General features: G+C 41.1%; 1 protein-coding gene across 2 annotated transcripts in view; it reads right to left on the minus strand.

The window, feature by feature from the left end:
• Positions 1–8,403, minus strand: part of LOC119655693 (phospholipase B1, membrane-associated-like) — a 74,099-nt gene extending 65,696 nt beyond the window's left edge. The window contains exons 1-2 of one of the 2 annotated variants that reach the window (XM_038061699.1): positions 8,347–8,403; positions 8,189–8,283 (exon numbers count right to left, since the gene is read on the minus strand). The gene's annotated coding sequence lies outside the window, so the exon portion shown is untranslated. The other variant, XM_038061698.1, reaches the window with a different exon arrangement.
• Between the last annotated feature and the right edge of the window lie 11,255 nt (positions 8,404–19,658).

The raw sequence follows: 19,658 nt of genomic DNA on the forward strand, positions 1-19,658 counted from the left end.
TATCCTTCCAAAATTGATACTTATTGGATTTGCAAGTAGATATTTTTATTTTAAATCCAGATGAAGTTGCAGGACTCTAGTAAAATCAGGATGTTTCTTTACAAACAAATCTGAGTTTTGAATATGTAAAGGAGTTTAAAAAATGTTGCCCCTTTTGTTCCAAGGAAGGAATCGTGTCCCTTAAAATTAGTGTTTGATAGATTTTAAAGAAAGCCTTTGGCGGGGATCTTTAAGCAGTTCTGTATCTTCCAACAGAACTACTCTTCTACAAAAGCTAGAAAGCATAATTCCCTGACATTGGAGATAATATAAAGTCACAAATCCAAGAACTTCACTATGTACGACAAATCATTTTAAACCATTGTCTTCCCTATAAAACGCTTCACCCCCATCTCATCAATTCCCACACCTTCGCATCAGGATGTTGCATAAAATTCCTCAACGGACAAACGTTTGTGGATATTTTATGCAGCTTGCATGAGTGAGGGACATTTTACTTGACAGCAATAAATGCAACCCTTTTAAAATGCTTAAACGTTTATGTTGGCGTTTTTTCTGCAATAATTGCTAGAACAATGTCTATTGATCGGTTTTATGTTTGCATTATTATCCTGATATTGCATGTTAGTCAATTTGGCTTTATTGTGGTCAACAAGGTCATTTAAACGGCAAATATGTAAATGGACAATTGGTCATTGTAGCTGGCACCAATAATGTTTGTGAACTGACTGTAATTGTTTGCGAAATGTATCGAACCAGAAAAGGATTCGCTTATTAAACAGGATAAAATGATTGGTACGTATGTATATTCGTTGTCATGAAATTGACTCTAGATAAATTGTTGGGCGGAAAACTCGGGGCTTATGGAAATTCTGGAATTTTTATGGTTGTTGTGGTTGAATGTGCATTATATTTCCCTGAGATGTCACTATTTAGTCCCTTTCGAATTACCATAATTTCAGTTTGTGTCGTATTCTATGTACATATTCCCAAGGCAGAGTGTAACTAGACTGAGATGATTCTACCTAATTTAATTTAACTTTGTGTAGTATGGCCTATGGTAGCTGATAGAATGCCAGACCAGACCACCATTTAAAATAGCATAGCTTCCCAGTGCTAATCCGGGCTTTAAACAATTTGACCAAGAATCCCAGCAATCCTCCAGATGTTCTTACGCGGCCTTCAATGCATTAAAGTTCAACCATTGATGTTAGGATGAAGAAGTTAAATATTAAAATCAAGAAAGGGGAAGGTTTGAGCTATTTTTCGATGAACTCAAACCTTTCCTGTGAAGCCAAGTGTTACTGTTACAGAAATGCATTCCCACATGCCACCATATTTCATTTTGTTGAGTACCAATCGAATCAGACAAGTTCAACACTTGGCGGTGACATTTCAGTACTTCTTTTCGATAAATCACATCCAAGTGAGTCCACTATTGCCTCCAAATTTTGACTGCGCATACACTCCATTCAGCGAACATAAAGACAGTTCTGCTTTAATATCTCTGTAAGCAGGCCAACCTCACCTAGTTAACAAATTATGAGCAATGGCAATGTTTCTTTGGTACATCCAGGAGATCTCTTCTGATATGTTTTCGTCTTATTGAGGAATTGTTACGCCACTCACTGAGACCTTAGCACAATTTTAGATTCTCTGATGGAAGAGAAGCTTTTGACATTTATACTGAATTCGCGTTCTAAAATTGCTATCGACTGTCCAGTGCATCATCATTCTCAGAGGCGAATCTGTAGATTTTCCGGTTGTATCATCCTTATCTCGAAAATCAAAGTGACGTCGAGGAATTATTTTGTTGTTCACTAGATATGAGGAGATTTTTGAAACTAGCAGTTTATCGAAAACTTTTGATGGAAGGACTTTTCAAGCCCCTGAATAATAGCCAAGACGTTTGAAAGTTCGTTCAATATTGGCAAAAGGCAGACCCAAGTAAGCAAGCTTCCTGTATAATATCCATTATACATTCCTCCATGAGGTTTTTCTCGAGAAGCCTCCTGTAAGTGACGTTTATAAATCTCAAGATTACTTCGAGACATAGCGAGTGAGCAAATTTTTTTGTTGAAAAAAACCTTCCCGAGGTATTTTCATTTGAGATATAAAAGGGTTGTACACCCGAATGCTGAAAGTTGCTGGTTGAAAGGAGACTGACACATTGGTTTCCAAAGAGTCAAACTCAAAAATGATGCTACGAAAGCCGGCTTTTAGCGTTTTACTCTGAATGCAGAGATTTCAATCCTTAGAACAGGTACTTTTACCGTCCCTACTAGAATATTAATGGGTCGCAGCTCCGCTGTTCCATAAACTGTGGAAAATCGAGTTGGCCGTCTCAGCTGAATCCAATGTGAGAAAGAGGTGAAGACAATTTTGTATTTACAGAAATGCACATAGACTGCAGCCGAGACCACCGTTACGATTTTCTCTAGTTTTTGGAAAAGTGTCCAATGGAATCCTTACTAGGAACAGTGAAACTGCATTTATATAGGTTTAGCTTAATAAACCCTTCCAGCTGTTGTCGTTGTTTAGGCCTGCCTTTTGGTCGTTTACCATCGACTTTGATGTTCAGACCAATCTTGGCAAGTGAATTCTCGTTAGCACGAATTGTGTGACCATACCATCGAAGACGACCCTCTCGCAACTTTTCCACGATCGATGCAACCCCATAACGATCGTGGATATCCCAATTTCGGATATGATCAGAACGTGTCACGCCACTAGTCCAACGTAACATCTTCGTCTCCATTACCGCAAGACGCCGTTCATTGTCTTTTATAGTTGGCCAACACTCAGAACCATAGAAAGCGATAGGATGGACAACATTGCGGTAAATTTTAGATTTGAGACGTTCGCTGATACGTCGATTTAGTATGAATTCTTCCACCTTAAATAATATCTCTAGTCCTTAATCGAGTTTTCCAAGAACATAAATGTGCTCTCCATAACCAACTTACTGGTGAAAATGAGTATTCCTGTAATCCCAAACAAATCTTCACCAGCGGACAACCATTTTCCCCTTTTGGTGGCTACGTTTAAACGAAAACCTGAAAGTCACATTACGCACTTGTATCAAAGAAAATTACTTCCAAATGGACACATAATTTTACAATTGACTGCCTTAGTAACAAATATGTATTGTAAGTTGGGACTTAAGGAGTCATCCCTTGTTTTTTCGCCTTTTTAGAAATTTTTTGTGAAGAACTGGATAAAGGCACAAATGCCATTTTTTCACCATATATTTATTAATATCTTGAACACGTGTATTAAAAATTATTAAAAAATTATTAAAAAATATTGAGAGCTAAATTTTTGGTACCTTGTTAAACTTTCTTTTGTGAATTTTGGTGTTTTTTCAAGGCTTCTTTTATGAATAAACAAAAATAAGGAAGGAATCGCAATTATCCTAGTTTGCCGACCGTAGAAATATGTTCTGAATAAGTCGTGAAAATTTCAAAGAAATGAGAATTTCGACCTAGCCAAAACCAACTATAATGTATCTTGGACTAACTCTTGACTCAAAGATGAGTTTCCTTGAGCAAATTAAAGCAGCAGCAGATAAGCCTGCAACTGAAGTTTCGGCCTCAATTTGGCTAATGGTAAATATTAAGGGTCCTACGCCTAGCAGGCGACGTTTCGCGATGAGTTCAGCGCAGTCTGTTCTGCTCTACGGCAGGAGGTATTTCATAAACACGGAAACGGGGAGCTTTCCGGGAGGCGCCTTCGTACCAAACAGTCTCTGAACCAACCGTGATGGTGATGGTACGAGTGATCTCCGTTGCTCATGGAGGACCGTGAAGCCATATATAAACGTATAGGAGAGAAACCAAGGTAGGTGGTTGTTCGTGAAGAACAGCAACGTACACTAGATGAGTAGCAACTCTCTTAGTAAAATGAGACCAGATGCAGATGGACTGCACAGCTCGTTAGCAACTTAGGTGCGTGGCTGAATCGGAAGCGTGGTGAGGCTGATTATTTCCTTACACAGCTCCTAAGTAAACATGAAGGTTTTCAGCCTTACCTGCGCAAGATTGGAAACGCATGACCCTGATTGTGTCTTTTGCAATGGAGTTATGGACGATGCCCATTGCGCCTTTTTTTCTTGTGGAAGCTGGGATGGAATTCGGCAGCACCTTTATTTAAACACAGGGGATCTCTCTCCAGCCAACATTGTTCAGAAGATGAGGAGCACGGACAGGTGGAGTCGTATTGCGTATTACATTCGGGTTCTTCTCGTTGAAAGGAAAATAGAGCTCGATCAGTAGATAGACCGGGTGGTAGGAAGTTCCTTGAAATAACAGTTCCATTCCTTCTTCCCCTTCCGTTGGTGAAAGGAATTCCCTAGTTTGAAGGCTTCTCAAGCTATGGCCTAGTCCGAAGTAATAAGGCAAACGGTTCCAGGCTAGCTCTCTGATGATGGGGAGGTGTTTATTTTGGGAGTCCGAGAGCGTACCGTTGCGGGAGTCTAACACTGTGCATAAGTGGATTCGCCTACCCTTGCTTCCAAGTCAAGCATGACACATTTGACTGGCTCATTATGTGTGGTATTGTATGGATGATGTGCATAAATACATACATATGTTAGTAGTGGTTCAACCCAGCGATTGTGATGTGTGTGATGAGTGTTGCAAAAGAGGACATATAAATTTAAGGGTCGTTTTCAGAAACTATCAACCCGAAAAATCTCGAAAATATAATGATAATGATCCAATGAATTCCATATCAATATTTTTTTTAGTAACAATAATAATAATCATCATCAACGGCGCAATAAGCGGTATCTGGTCTAGGCCTGCCTTAATAAAGAACTTCAGACACTCCGGTTTTGCAAAAAGGTCCACCAATTTGAGATTCCTAAAAGCTGTCTGGCTGCTGACAGGCTCTGCCTCGTCTTCTTTTTCTTCCACAGATATTCTCCTTATTGATTTTCCGGGCTGAATCATCCTCATCCATACGGATTAAGTGACCCGCCCACCGTAACCTATTGAGCCGGATTTTATCCACAACCTGACCGTCAAGCTAAGAATATCCTATAGATGGAACTCAGCAACGTGATACCTCTATTTATTGCTGCATTGCGTGATATCTCCCGTTTTAGGAATGGGACAGATAATGCCTCTTTGCCAGTCATCAGGTATTGATTCGCTGTCCCACACCTTGAGCACAAGTTGATGAATCACTTGGTGTAATTGATCGCTTCCATATTTAACCAATCTGGCCGTAATTCCATCGGCTCCTGGCAACTTATGATTTTTAAGTCGATGTATTGCACGGACTATTTCTCCTATACTTGGTGGTGGGAGTATTTGTTCGTGGTCTTCAGTTGACGGAACCTCCAACTCGCCGAAGTTCTGGTTGTTCAGTAGTTCACCAAAGTACTCAACCTATCGCTGCAATATGCTTATTCTGTCAGAAATCAGATTTTCCTCTTTGTCTGGCAGAATGAGCATCGAGGTGTGTAAGGCCTCATTCTGCTGACTTGTTGGTAAAACTTGCGCGCCTGGTACGGTTACTGGCTATACTTTTCGAGTTCACAGACTTGTTGGTTCTAACAGGCTTCCTTTTTCCGCCGGTGAAATCGGTTCTCCGCTTGCCAGAGTTCGTGATAAGTCTCTGTGCGTGCTCACGTCCTTCTGTTGCTAGCTTACATTCATGGTCAAACCAGCAGTTCCGACTTTTGTTGCGGTTGGGGTCTTTGTAGCCGTATCTATGATAACATTCTTCAGGTGATTGTAAAGATCGTTTGTTGATATTTGGTCTGCAGGATTTCTGTTGACTGCGGTTATTGCGGCATCCATTTCCCTCTTATAGGTGTTGCGGAGGGCTGTGTTGTGGATGATAATAATAGTAAGTTTATATATTTCAGATATTAAGTAAAGACGGCTTTACGGTTCCGTAAGAAGACAGAGGAAATTAGCTACAGGCTGCCTCACCTCTGCCGTGAGAACAGCGTGACCGAAGTGGTTCGCGGATATTAGACGCTCCTTTATATAACTCGGAAAACACGGCGGGACTGCGGACTATATTGTAAGTTAATCCGCCCAAACTTTAAGCCAAAGCTTGAGCAGAAAAAAATATTTTATTTAAGGATTGAGATATCCTAAGTCCGCATCCATTTGATGCTGGACCTGACCAGCGTCCGAAAAAATTGCCTCTGGTATGAAACCGTAAAGCCTTCTTCGCTTACTTTTGGAGCTTTGATTACTAATTCCAAAATGAAGAGTCCGTGCACCATTAAAAGTAAGGAATGAGTTTCTCCTCATTTGGCTCGACCCAACATCAAATGGATGCGCCTCAATCCTTTCACCATATATATTTAAATTTTGGAAATTAACTGGGAAATCTTTAAGTTCAGACAAGAGGTGAGATAGATCATACTGGGAAGTTTGGTGGTAATCGTTCTACTAGTAACAAAGTTATAGTAAGTCTAAGTTGTCTGTTTCTCGTAAATTTACTGCATCGTGGTTAAGATATCATTGGTTCATAAAATGTCACCATAACATTAAAGTGAACAGTCTGACTTAAGTAATACATATGTAATGTGAGCTCAGTTCAAATGAAATACTCGCTCAAACATTTCTACTTAAGAAGTTCACAAAACGTTTTATTCATGAAACGATCAGCTTCTAGTTTCCAATTGTGTTTAATATGCTGAAGTATACAAAAGCTGTCGACGAATTCAATATTTTTAAAATAAAACTTCTATGCTCTATGGATATTTCGTTTTCTGGTGTTATCTCCCTGAACTTGAGTCCATCTTGTTATATTTCGTTGAATAATTCACGTTATTACTTCTGCAAGATGAATCTCTTTTTTTCAAATCGAGTAGACCGAAATGGATTCCCTAATATAAAAGCAGATATGTAATTATAATACTTGGCCTGTGAACAGTCAATCCGCTTCCAGAAATTCATACTGAAGGTTAAGGTATTATGGAGATAATGATGGCATCTCTGTTCGATCGAAATTTTTTGTAATAACCTTCTATCGCATACGCTTATTGACAAGTATAATTGTGGCACTGTGAGCCATAATACGATTTTCAGCCAGCTCTTCAAAAATAACTCAAAGTTCAATGCATAATTAATACATGCATCCATAGATCCTCCCGCCCGCTATCTACTTTTATCTGGTTCCCTTTTTCGAAATCGGACTTAGAACAGGCTATGATTGTGATTACACTCGTATTGATCAGTTCCTCCATATAAAAGCGAAAGTTTCGATGCATTTTACGTCTTCCTCACGGAGAAAACTATTACTGATTTTATATCCTTCAATAAAACTTCTTTCCAGCACAATTTCAGACACTTAATGGACATTAACATGACTTCATAGTCACAGTTTTCTTCCGGGTTCCTCTTCTTCTCGTCCTTGAGCAAACACTTCTTAAAATTTTTATCTCAAAATCCACTTGACATTGCAATAAATGTTTTTGAAGTGTCTATGCAAGGAAAGTTGCACTGCAACGTCGTCCGTTGCAATGTTGCCTTGCTGGCTTCATAATACACAAAAAACTTTTCACAAACACTTTACATTTACGATACCCCCAACAATAAAATGAGTTTCTGTTGCATTGTCGAAAGAAACTTCCTGACAACTCGAACTGCATCTTCTTGCCAGACTCATTGTCGAGGATATCCTGCAATTGTGTTCGGCACAAGATAAGGACGATGAGAATGCATAGAGTTCCATTTTCGTAATTTAGCACCAATTAAATTTAAAGGACATTCATGTTTCGTGTGTCAGGAAATATTAAGCTGTCTCGGTATTAGGTATAATTTTGAAATGTTTCACTTCCAATGAGACAGATATGGTCCTGTGAAACGGGGTCGTAAACTTTACTCAACAGGATATAACTTTGGCCGTTAAGAAAGTTTCCCTTTTGAGCAATTGTTTATGAATTTAATGGCACCGTAATTTCTTTAGCACTGTCGTAAATCTTTGGTGGGGATTGACTGTAAAGTTTGCTTTTACGGCGAAAATTAGATTATTATTGAAAATTAAGTGAATTATTAGACAGTAGACAAGAATATCTTTGCATCGCCGGAATGACACAGAATATCGCGAGCAGCTATGCACCTAATGTACCTTTCTTCAATTAAAATTACAACTGACAATTTTGAATTCGGAAATTGAAAAATTTCAAGAAGCAAACACATCATAAAATGAGAATTAATACCTGACGGGCCTAAGCGTATTTAAATCTTAAAATCCACTAACGTAATCCACTCAGCATCAATCTTCAGCACTACTTTCTCTGAGTCCACAGAATCACTAGAATTTGCAATGCTTGAATCTGAGACGATCTACCGAATCAAACTAATCTAAATTGAATACTTGCGGACGGAAAGAACCCGCGACTAGTGTCGTCCAAGACTGGATTTTCAGCATTTTTCATTTGAATTTTCCACCGCGTACTAAATCATTGCCACACACCCGATGGGTATGCATATGCCATTAGCTGAGATTCAGTACAATAAATCCAACACGTTGTCCTTACCTCAAGTTTGGCAATTTTCTCTTCAAGTAGAAAAATTTCAAACACTGGTCCCAGTATGGGTACTGGCCAGCACTTATCACAGCTAGAAGTCTACCAACTGCGCTTAATCGTGAGGTGATTAATGCACGCCAGTTTAGGCACCTCGTTTTGTTGCAAAAGATAACCCAATAAACATATGCAGTTTTGAGCTGGGTCTATGCGTTTTGAATAGTTAAATCTATTGTTAATCGCGTTGACACTATATTGGCAGCGTTTTAGTGCAACCAGCAAACTACCATCTGCATATATGTACAGGCGACGTATTTTTATTTGATTAATCCATAGTTGATAGTACGCTAGTTAAGTTCAGATATTCAAGACTGCTGTTTGATTGTAATCATAGGATTGTTGACGTAGAAGCATTACAACGTCGATCAATCGTACTCAACTATCTACTCATGCAAATCTTTGGAGACGTGACTTATTGATCATTCCATTAATGTAACAACGTAAGAACAGACGCATCTTTGTTGTACGTGGAACTCGAAAATTTTCCACAAAAGCAAACGCTTGTCAGTAGAATACGGGCCTACAAGAAATTGAAGACAGCATGATACACAACCTAAAGGTATGAATTCGCTTCAGTAATAGATTTTTGGTTTCATCAAATGTAGTGTAACCTCTAGTGTTGGTGACATGTTCCGTGCCTTGAAGCAGGATCGTGCGTTTTTGCAATCATTGGCATCAACATATCTGTTTGGCGATTGCCGAGACTTAAAGACAGCAGCACCAGAAAGGCCAGCCGAGAAACATAGTATGCCCAATTTTATGAGTGTCGAAAGCAGTAGAAATTACTTATGGACTTTAAAGTTCTGAACTCAGCCCTGGAGGCAATCAACTAGGTTCCCCTCCCCTCTCCATTAACGTGTGACATTGCAGCATGCACTCAACACCTTCCATACCATTTCATCTGATCTTCCTCTTTGTTACGTTCCCTTCTCTCCTAAGTGCTTACGCTCTTACCCTGTCTGGTTCACCACTGAAGTCCACAAAAAAATGGTCAAAAACACACTGCTAGGAAAAAGTTCCTGCCTTCTAGAAACCGTACTGACTTAGTTCTTTTCAAATCTCTACCTTCCTCGGTCAAATCCGTAACACGTAAGTCCCGAGACGAATATTTGACTAGTGTTGAAGACCCACATAAGCGCGGAAACCTCAAACTTTTCTGGTCCCACCTTCGTAACTCCCGCTGTTCTGCGCAGCTATCCTCTCCATCCATTAAATTCTATGGCTCCTCAGCTAACTTCCCCCAGCTATCTTGTGATTTACTTTGCCGCTCTTTTCCTCAGTCTATGTCCCCGTCCTTCCTCCGAATCCCTCCCGTGATTGGATTTAGCCTGCGCCGCATCGTCTACTATTCCCCTTTTTACCCCTCTCCTTGTCGAGTACCCCATTGGCATTGATGCCAATGTTGGATTTAACTACGATGGTCTTCCAAACCTCTTGTTGCTCAAAACTGGTAAGTTCATATCCCTTCCCCTGTCTCTCATTTTGAACAAAAGCCTCGAAGAGAATCATTTTCCTGGCTTGAATTACCATCCTATTTCCCTCCTCTCCTCCTGTGTCAAAATCTTGGAAAGATATATCAGCGACTGGTTGTCCACCCACTTCGGCCACCACATGGTGAAAAAGCAATACGGTTTTGTTAAGCGTAGATCCACTGTCTCCAACCTGTTTGATTTTGCCTACTTTGTCGCCAAATTTCTAAATTCACGGCAAGAAGTACATACCATTTACACTGGTTTCACTAAAGCCTTCGACACTGTAAATCATAAGATATTTCTATTCAAACTCTTGTCTCTAGGCGTTCCCTTACTATTTGTTTTATGGCTTATCTCTTACTTTTCCAACCGATCCTTCACGTTTCTTTTGATGGCTGCACTTCCCGCTCCTTCTCCCCCTCCTCTGGCGTCCCACAGGGATCCATTCTGGGCCCTTTGTTATTCTTATTTCTTATCAACGACCTTGCCCCTCTTTACTTGTCACTGTTTTCCGCTATATCATCGCCTATGGACTGTGTTTCCCCTCAATCTAACTTAGACACTCTGGTTCGTTGGTGTTCGTTTAGCGTTAAACGTCAAAAAGGGTCACTCTATGTGCTACTCCCTAAAATTCTCACCTACTTCTTTCTCCTAATCTCTTAACGGACATTCCTTATCATGCTTAAATTCCACTCAAAACCTCGGAACTTTGGCACCCATTGCCTCGTAGTCACCAATCGGACAGCAAATTGCTGCTCCTCTGATTTTGACTCCATCCAACCCGCTTAGGTCTCTTCAATTCCCTCGTGAGGAATACCCTCTAGTACTGCTCCGTGATCTGGTCGCCTTCCCGTAACTGTAATTGTCTTGCCCTTGAAAATGTGCACCGTGAATTCACTCGTTCCCCCTTCTTTCAGAAAAGCTTCCCTCGTGTGGACTACCCCTCCCGCCTCCGCTTTCTGAACCTCCCCTTCCTGCAACAGCGGAAAAGGCAGCCGTGACTGAATTGGGAAACAAACAACACAAATAGTGGCTGCATCGGGCACCTGCATGGATTCAAATAAATGACGTTGCATAACCTCCACCTCTGTCTCTCCTACTCCAAATGCTCATGAGGCAAGTATATGGGATCCTCTTGTTACATCGGTATCTTTCGGCCATATTAATTGAAGCTGCTCCTTTATTTAATGTCTGAGTTCCATATGGAGTCAAAAGGAGGAAGGGGAAGGGATGCTCCATATTATTCAAGCGAAGCTAACATAAGGAGTCCTTATTATGCTGCAGTTTCTAGATCCATTTGGAGCGCGTCAATCACACTTTTGGGCCATCGTTCACGTGTCGCTGAAACGAGCTTCAACTTCCCTAAGACTTCCTAAGGCGCCCAGACTCCTCCTTTATTATGCGAATGATTAATGTGTCCCCCAATTCTGATTTTTATCGGCATTTGCTTCCTTCACTTGATGATCAAAATTACTTCGTTTTTATACTCTGCGAGTGTCAGACTAGCGTCTTCTAGCCAATTACCTCATTTGTGAGAACCTCGATCTCCACAATATCTTGTGCCAGAACAGTCACTCTAATGCCATCTTCGAAGCCAACGATTGTCATTCCTTGCAGTTGCAGTTTTAAAATTCCGTCGTATATTATTATCCACAGGAGAGGACCGAAAACTGATCCTTCCGGAACCCCCTCCTATGCATCTTAGATTCGTCGTCCGAATGGTAACACAGTAGCCTCTCCTGAGGAATTCTATGACTATGCGCACCAGATATTTGGGAGCGCTCAATTTGACTAAACCTGCAATTATTTTGTTCCATTTTGTTGTATTGAAGGCATTTATTGGCCCCTATTGCTTCCTCAGCAATTTTCATCACCATACTGATGGCATTGACAATAAATTTTGCTTTTCGAAATCCAAACTGCCTATCTGAAAGACCACCCTCCCTTTCTGTGATCGGCACAAGCCTATCGTAGATAATCTGTTCGAAAAGTTTGACAACGCCGTTTAATAGACATAGGCACGAAGAATCACCCAAAGGTTTATTTGACATCGAGATTAGGACAAGCTTCTGTTTCCTCTACTTTCCTGGAAAGATCCCTTCTTTGAGGCACGTTTTAAATATATCAGCGCCAATACCAGACCTTTGTTTGGAATACCATGTAAGCCTGAGGGCTTCATTTTCGACAATCTTCTTTCCGGCTTCCAGGAATTCTTCAGTGGTTACCTCGGGATCTACCTGGCCAGTAGGCAGATTCGATCCATTTGAAACTTTTCGAAAGACGGTACTAATTGTATCCCGCAATAAATCAAGGTTGGTGATCGGTGACGAGCGTTTACCCTTGATTGATGCCAAACCTGTCTTTTATGCATCTCCCCGTGGGTCGGAGTCGACTTCGTTTCATAGTTATTTAGCTTACTTTAGTGGGGACAGCGGCAGCTCCAAACACTTAGATTTTTGCTAGACCCATTGTAGTAGCGTGACATATATGCCATCGGCCTCTCGCTGAACGCGTTCGCACGCTTTTGCAAATATGAGAACATTCGCGAGAGACAGAGAATGCGCAGACAATTCGCTGAAGAAAACCTTACCAGGCAGCTGCATACGAAATGAAGGGCCGTCTCTCCTTGCTCTTTGCATTGGCTGCATATGGCCGAGACCACCACTCCGATTTTTTCCATGTGGTATTTTAAGGGACAGCGTCCCGCTAAAAGCTCCACTTCTTCAGGGACAACAAAAGTGCCGGCAGAAATTCAAATTTCTCCATTCGGTTGCGTGAATCCTTGCCATTTCTCCCTTCAGATTTGACTTGACAGTAGATGGCCGGATGCCAAAAGGTGGTTTTGGCCCCACCATTGTGGGTTCAGAACCTTGACGAGCCAGTCTCTTAGTTTCCTCATTACTAGCGATGTTTGAGTACCCTGGCACCCACATCAGGAATGTTTCGTTCAGTCGGCCAAGTTTCAGCAGCACCTGATGACAACTCCACTCCAACTGACTTGATACGTCGGTGTTGTTTGCGGACTGTCAGAGAAGATTCGAATGATATGACTCCTCCATTATTGCCGCAAACATTCTTCTGGAAACCATATGATCGGCCGGCATCAGAGCCAACTGATGTTTATCCAGAAATTGCCAGATGGACGCATGACCAAATGATTGACCGCCTTTCCAAGCGCCAATAATATGACGCCTATATGCGTCATTAGCTGCTTCCCGTTTTACCTACACCTGGATTGGGGGCACATTTAGAGTAACTTCAAGTGCCATGATTGGCGCACTAGTCATTGCTCCGGTAATACTTAGGCAACCGAGCCTCTGAATCTGCGTCAGCAGCTTGGTACTGGTTGCAAATTTCAGTCTCCGCCACCAGACGATGCAGGCATACATCAAAATGGGTTTTATTATGGATGTATTCAACCAATAATTCTGTTTTGGTGAAAGTCCTCAGGTCTTACCTATCGCAGTCCTACAGCTTCAGAGCAGGATTTTTGGTATTGTTCCTGGATATGGTGCTTCGACGTTAACTTGGATTCGAGATTTATGACTAAATATTTGACTGCTAAGGTGGGTAGCGTGTAGCTGTCCCATAACTAGTCCAGTCTTCCTATCGTTGACCGTGAGTCCATGACCATCTGCGGATTACATACAGTGTTGCATTCCAGTGGTCTCACACTATGCACACAAACTGGCCGATAATTATTATGGCTACATCGTCGGCAAATGCTTGTGTGAAGATATTTGTGCCCTCCAGAAATCATAGCAAGGTATCCATTATCAGAAGCCATAGAAGACGAAAGAGAAGCCCTTCCTATGGGTAACTCCTAAAACAGCCTGGCTCAATAGACTTCTGTCCGACTTTTCTCCACTCTACTGTGCGAAGGATCCAACTGATCGATTCCATTCTGTTTTGCCGCGTTACAAATCGCCGCGAATGAGGTATAATTGAAAGCACCTTGGATATCCATATCTATCTTTATCGGACATTGCCTTCTCAATTATTGCCGTTATGGTTTGAATTGGGGGGTAGATTGCCGTTGAAGATATTTTTCCTTTTTATTGACTAAAAGTATTTGGTAATATATACAAATACGTATTTCGGGGACCAACTCTCCCTTCTTCAGTGTTTTATCTGCTCCAAACAATTTTAGTAGGAAAAATATCTTTCATTTTATTACCGTTAGTTCATGGAGTGCTGTCTACGGGTATTTGCCTTTCTGGTAGGTCTACTGTGAAATGGCCGCTTAGGGATATATGTATCCCTTACGAACCGATCTACCAGTCTTTCTAGTCCTTTTAGCAGAAAGGAAGTTACATTGATTAGTTGGAAACTTTTTGCCTTTGTGTTGGTGAGTTTCTCTGGTTTGGGAATAAATATTACTTTCACATCACGCCAGATGATTGGAGTATCGGCATGTGCTTGGCAAGTGCGGTATATATTCCGAATGAGTAGGCCCAGGGCATTCCCTCTATTATTAGAGCAAGAATAACGCCATCCGGACCCGCAGACTTGCATCTGTGAAACGAATTATATGCCCATTTCCCCCCCCCCCCCCCCCATTTGGGCAGTGCACTTCAAGCAAATGGTTTGCCGTTTGCTCATCGCTTTCTGCATACCTTCCACTCAGTAAACGTAGATAACATAACCCAGCTGTTGGCTACGTTGATTGACAAGGATCCACTTCAGCTTTGAGGTTGCTTCAAGAGATTTGGTCTCTTCGCAAAAACGTGTTCATGATGACTGTTTCACCGACCTTATGCTCTTCCTTAGAGCTTTTTGAGCCTCTTTGCATCGGAACCAGCAAGCGGCTGAATCAGACTTTAGAGCTTGATTGAGGAACACCCTTGTCGCTCTCCTGTGTTTCGGCAAATCCAAGTTCTGCCATGGTCTTTTACCTTGCTTTGACATCGTGATGTCCCTTCAAAAGCTTCCCTCATGCTGGTAGTGATCATCTGGGTTGTTTTCCCAATTCCAGCAATGGTCGGTACATCTGGTTGGTACTTCGTATGCAGTGCTTTCGCAGAGTACCGATTTTACGGGTAACAAGCTTATAGCCAGTTCCCACTCCAGCCTCGAACTCTGCTTTTATTTACTGCGCTGCGGAGTTTCTATTTTGGTGATCCTCCTCATTGGCGTGTATGTAGCTTATGACACCCCCTCCGTAGGTTGGCAATTTCTTTCATCCACCAGTACATAAAAGGCTTGTCACGTCTAGGGCCCCTCCGGGGCGTGGAAGCCTCACACGCTGTCGTTATCAGTTTCATTACTGAATTTACGACAGTGTTAGCTGCAACGCTACCACGCCCCAGGCTCTGCCTACTCCATGAGCTTCGAAAAACTTTCCGATGTTCACCCCTGCGGCACCCCACAGGCAGAGGGAACGTCAGGGGCCTGCCAGTAATGTCAACTACTTCGAACACAATACACTGGTGAACACTTGCCGAAAAATCTACTACTACTAACACCGGTCCAATGCACACTACCTGACCAGGATCCCGAAGGGGCTGACTCTTACTACACGTCACAACTACTATCTTCTCAGAGCTAGGCTCGCATCATCCCATCAGCATCGAGAGAGAGCTGCAAGTGTGTCCTGAGGTGTACCTGTAATGCGTTCTTCACCGAGAGGCTCTCTCAAGGCTACTACCTAAGGGCAGGTACGATAGAATTTATTCGCCAAGAGAAAAGGATATTTGCAGAAAATTGCATAATGGAGGTTGCATGACTTTTCACAAAAATGAAGACAATTTTTATAGCACATAAATATGCTCTATTCTACCGAAAACATAAGAATATTTGTAGTGACACTGGCAGTGCCGCTTTCTGATAATCAATCGCCGTTGTCAGTACTAAATGGCAGTGCCAATTACTTGGTGTGGTGCTGCAATCAGCTGGCCCCCCCACTTTCGTCTGCTAAATAGAATGTTATGGTGTTAATTAGAAGGCTAACGTGAGGGCTCTGGCTCTGACTACTCTGAAATGTGATGTCGCAAAGATTAAAGCAAATAAATGGAGAAATTCAACTTTATGCCGGCAAGCGAAATTTTTTGAAAAAATATGAAGTCATTAGAATGGCATTTCTGTTGTTCTTGTAGGGCTTATAACAGGAAGTAGCTCTCTAAGCTGCTACTAGAATAAGTCGAAGTGATGGTCTAAGTTTTATGCAACCAGTCTCCCAGCTTAATCATATGGAATGGAAGAACGGCAAACCCCCTGCAGATACAGACCATAATGCTTCATTATTTTCGAAAAAGCCAGCCAGTTTCCTTGTGCCTCAGATGAAGACAGATGAAGACGCGGATCTCCTTCAGTAAGGATGGACATGGTGATTTTCTGGCTGTGAGAGATGTCCTCGCAAAAGTCGAAAAGAGTAGATGAGTCACTGAAGGTTATTTTGACTGGCCCAAGGGAATTCAATTTTCCTTTCGTCAAGAAATTGTTCAAATTTTGAAGAAAGTGAGGATCGATGAGAAGGAGGTCTGGCGGGTATAGGAGGTGACGGAGAGTTTCCAATTCCAACTCCTGCAGTTTTGCTACGATCACTTCCGCGGAATGTGTTCGAGGGCTGTCATTCGATTGGATGGGAACCTATTAACAATTCATTAATGCTGAGAGGGTAGCGATAGCCGTTATCAATCAAAAACCCCAACTTTCGGGCCCTCCTGCATGGAAAGGGTCAGCCTGAGCCCATCTCGGGAGGAAAAGTAGATCGGTGGCTATTAGGGATTGAATGCAAAGAATTATAAACGAAGAACCCACTTTATTAGCTAGGAAAATAAGATTGTGAAACTGCAACTATATTATATTATCCAGAACACAAAAGAGTTCAGAGCTTGCTAGGTAATTCCTGGCAAGAATTAGAGCACAGTTTCAGGAGTGTTGCGATGCTCAACGAACTACTTGTCCATGCCATCGTTCTTTCAACACAGTCTCTACCCCAAACTGAGCTCAAATGATTGTCCACTTTGCCGAATTTTAATTCAGTTGGATACCTCTTGAATGAAGGTCAATTCCCAATTAGTGTTTAATTGGAAAACATGAGTTTTGCAAAAAGTAAAGTTATTAACTATGATATAATTAAAATTTACGATCAACAGAGAGGAAAATGACAGCAATAACAGTTGTAACAAGCTAAAGTAACCAATTTTTGGAGAATCGACGCTGAGTTAAATTATATTTTCGCGACTTCAATGAGTCTGTATGGAATGCTAGAGTGCATTCCATTGCGGCACCAATGAAGGGCTGTTATATACGAAAACGGTAGTCGAATTTAATCAGACTTTTACTTCATGGAAAATTATTCTAAATATTTTTATTGTAGGTATCTATCGAAATTATTAAACAAGGAATCTGAAAATCACATCATAACTCCTAAATTAACATTAAAAATGATGCCTGAGTTAACCAATGCTTGCATTTCCTAATGCCATTGTCAATGTCGTTCATGCACTTTCCTAAGTTCTGAGTGCAGCCGACTACATCTACGTGTACATTTGCATTCACAATCGATCTACTAAAATTTGAGGAGAAAAACATGTCCAAATTCAGGTTTATCTTAATTCCACGATGTATCAAAATAAAGCATTCTTATGAATGCCAACGTCCGAAAGGTGACCTCGTCTGATTCAGCTAATATAAAAAAGATATTTCAAAGTGAGTTATAAACATTTTTTCAATTAACTCGCGTTCTTAAACAAGGAAGTCTGGAGTTTTGAATCTTGAAATGATATCACGAAATTTCAAAAAGAACCCAGGAATTTGAATGTTTTTGTTTTCGTATCTTAAATGCATGTCCGCATACTCAGTTTGCTTGTAATGATAGAAAATGGTTACGAAAATTTCTGGTCTGCAATTTTAATTGAACCTGTTTTTGCAAATTATTTGTTCTTTAGCATTTTTTCAGTTACAAACCAACAGACTTAGTATTGCGCTATTACTGCTTTTGCAATTTTGGGACAAGTAATTACATAAATTTCGGTCCTCTTTAAAGTTTTGGTGAGTTGACCTGTTCCCCTGACGTCAACGTAAGAAACTTTGCAGAATTCTTCAGGTATTTCATTCTGTTTATAATGAATAACACGTCACGACTTTAAGAAATAAATCATTAGGAAAAGATAAAAGATAAGAATTTATAGTAAACTTAAAAATGGAATGGCATTTCCCTACATATCGCTTATATTAAGTCAAGTTGGTAATTTATGATTATCTGGTTCTACTTCTAGCATCTAAAAATATATATTCTACGACCTCGGAATCCTTAAGATTTGAAATGCGAATATATTAAGAACAATTTCTTTAGAAACTTTATTCTGTTTGGTATTAATACAAAAGGGTTAAGTTAGTTTTTTTTTTCGCTTTTTAAGTGAAGCAAATTCTTCAAGCAATTGACTATGGCTTTCAGATAGCTTCATGGCTTAGAACCATGGTGGCTAAGGCATTCGACCAAGCCACAGGAAAAATCCTATTCTTTCGCAATACTGACCACAATATTGCCTTGGTGAAAAGGAGCGAAATTCGTAATCACTTATTTAAAGAAGGAAGACACCTAGGGATGCTGTATAAATTGACGTGTCTAGCCGGAAAGTGGAGGTATGTCAATTACTTCAAGCCAATGTTCAAATTCTCTAGTGTAAATACTTCCATTGTTAAAGAGACCATCTTTGAGACCATGACTCTCTGTCGTATCCTCGACCAAAGTATGACCAACGAAGTTCTGGAACTGAGCTGCCAATTCCACATGTGGACCGACGATTATACTTCACTTCGACTAAAGCCTAATGGGTCATACTCATTCTAGGCGCTACTGGTATTTTACGGGTTAAGATCGAAATATTTCAAACACCAAACCAACCTTCAAATGGTCCCTTCAAAATGAATGTCAAAGGTTAACGTTCCATTATGTACGCCTTCTTTTTCAGTGGAGCTTGGGTTGCCTTCCGAGATCCAATTCCCCTAGTTATCTCGATCCTTCGACCATGATTTCCAATTGAAAATTTCCAGCAGTGCGAAAATTATCCACTACTGAATTTCGTCATTCACTTTGCCATCCATGGCAGGATCTGTTCGTCTGTCCGTCTTTTTTTTCAAGAGGTGGAAATCTTCAGAAGACACTGGTCTGGACACACCAGCGTGTGGGATTTTTTCCCACTAAAACTACCTTCGCCTCCCACCCTGCCCCGCGGAACTACCATAAGGTATTATAATACATCACGGGGCGGAGTCAGCTCACTCTAGCTTGGTCACCTTTCTTCTATACGCGGCGCACGGGACCGTGCTTTTCTCCTCTCCTCTGCCTTTCGCAGTTTGGTTTGAATAGATGCGATCAGGGAGTTGACCGAATCCCAATTTTCTTGATGTGGTACCATTTTCGCCACCAGATTTTCTGGCACCAGCACTCTTCCTAGAGTGTCCTCTAGATTCTTCCTTTCTTCCATAAAACTCGGGCAGTGGAAGAATACATGCTTTGGGTCCTCTGGGACTCCATCGCAGTTCGGACAGTCGGGTGAGATCTCCAATTTAAACCTGTGAAGGTATTGGCAATATCCTTCATGCCCTGAGAAAAATTGGGTGAAATTATAATTAATCTCACCGTGTCGTCTCTTCAATCACTCCTTGATGGCAGGAATGAG

Source organism: Hermetia illucens, chromosome 4, assembly GCF_905115235.1.
Source record: "Hermetia illucens chromosome 4, iHerIll2.2.curated.20191125, whole genome shotgun sequence".
Lineage (NCBI taxonomy): Eukaryota > Metazoa > Arthropoda > Insecta > Diptera > Stratiomyidae > Hermetia > Hermetia illucens.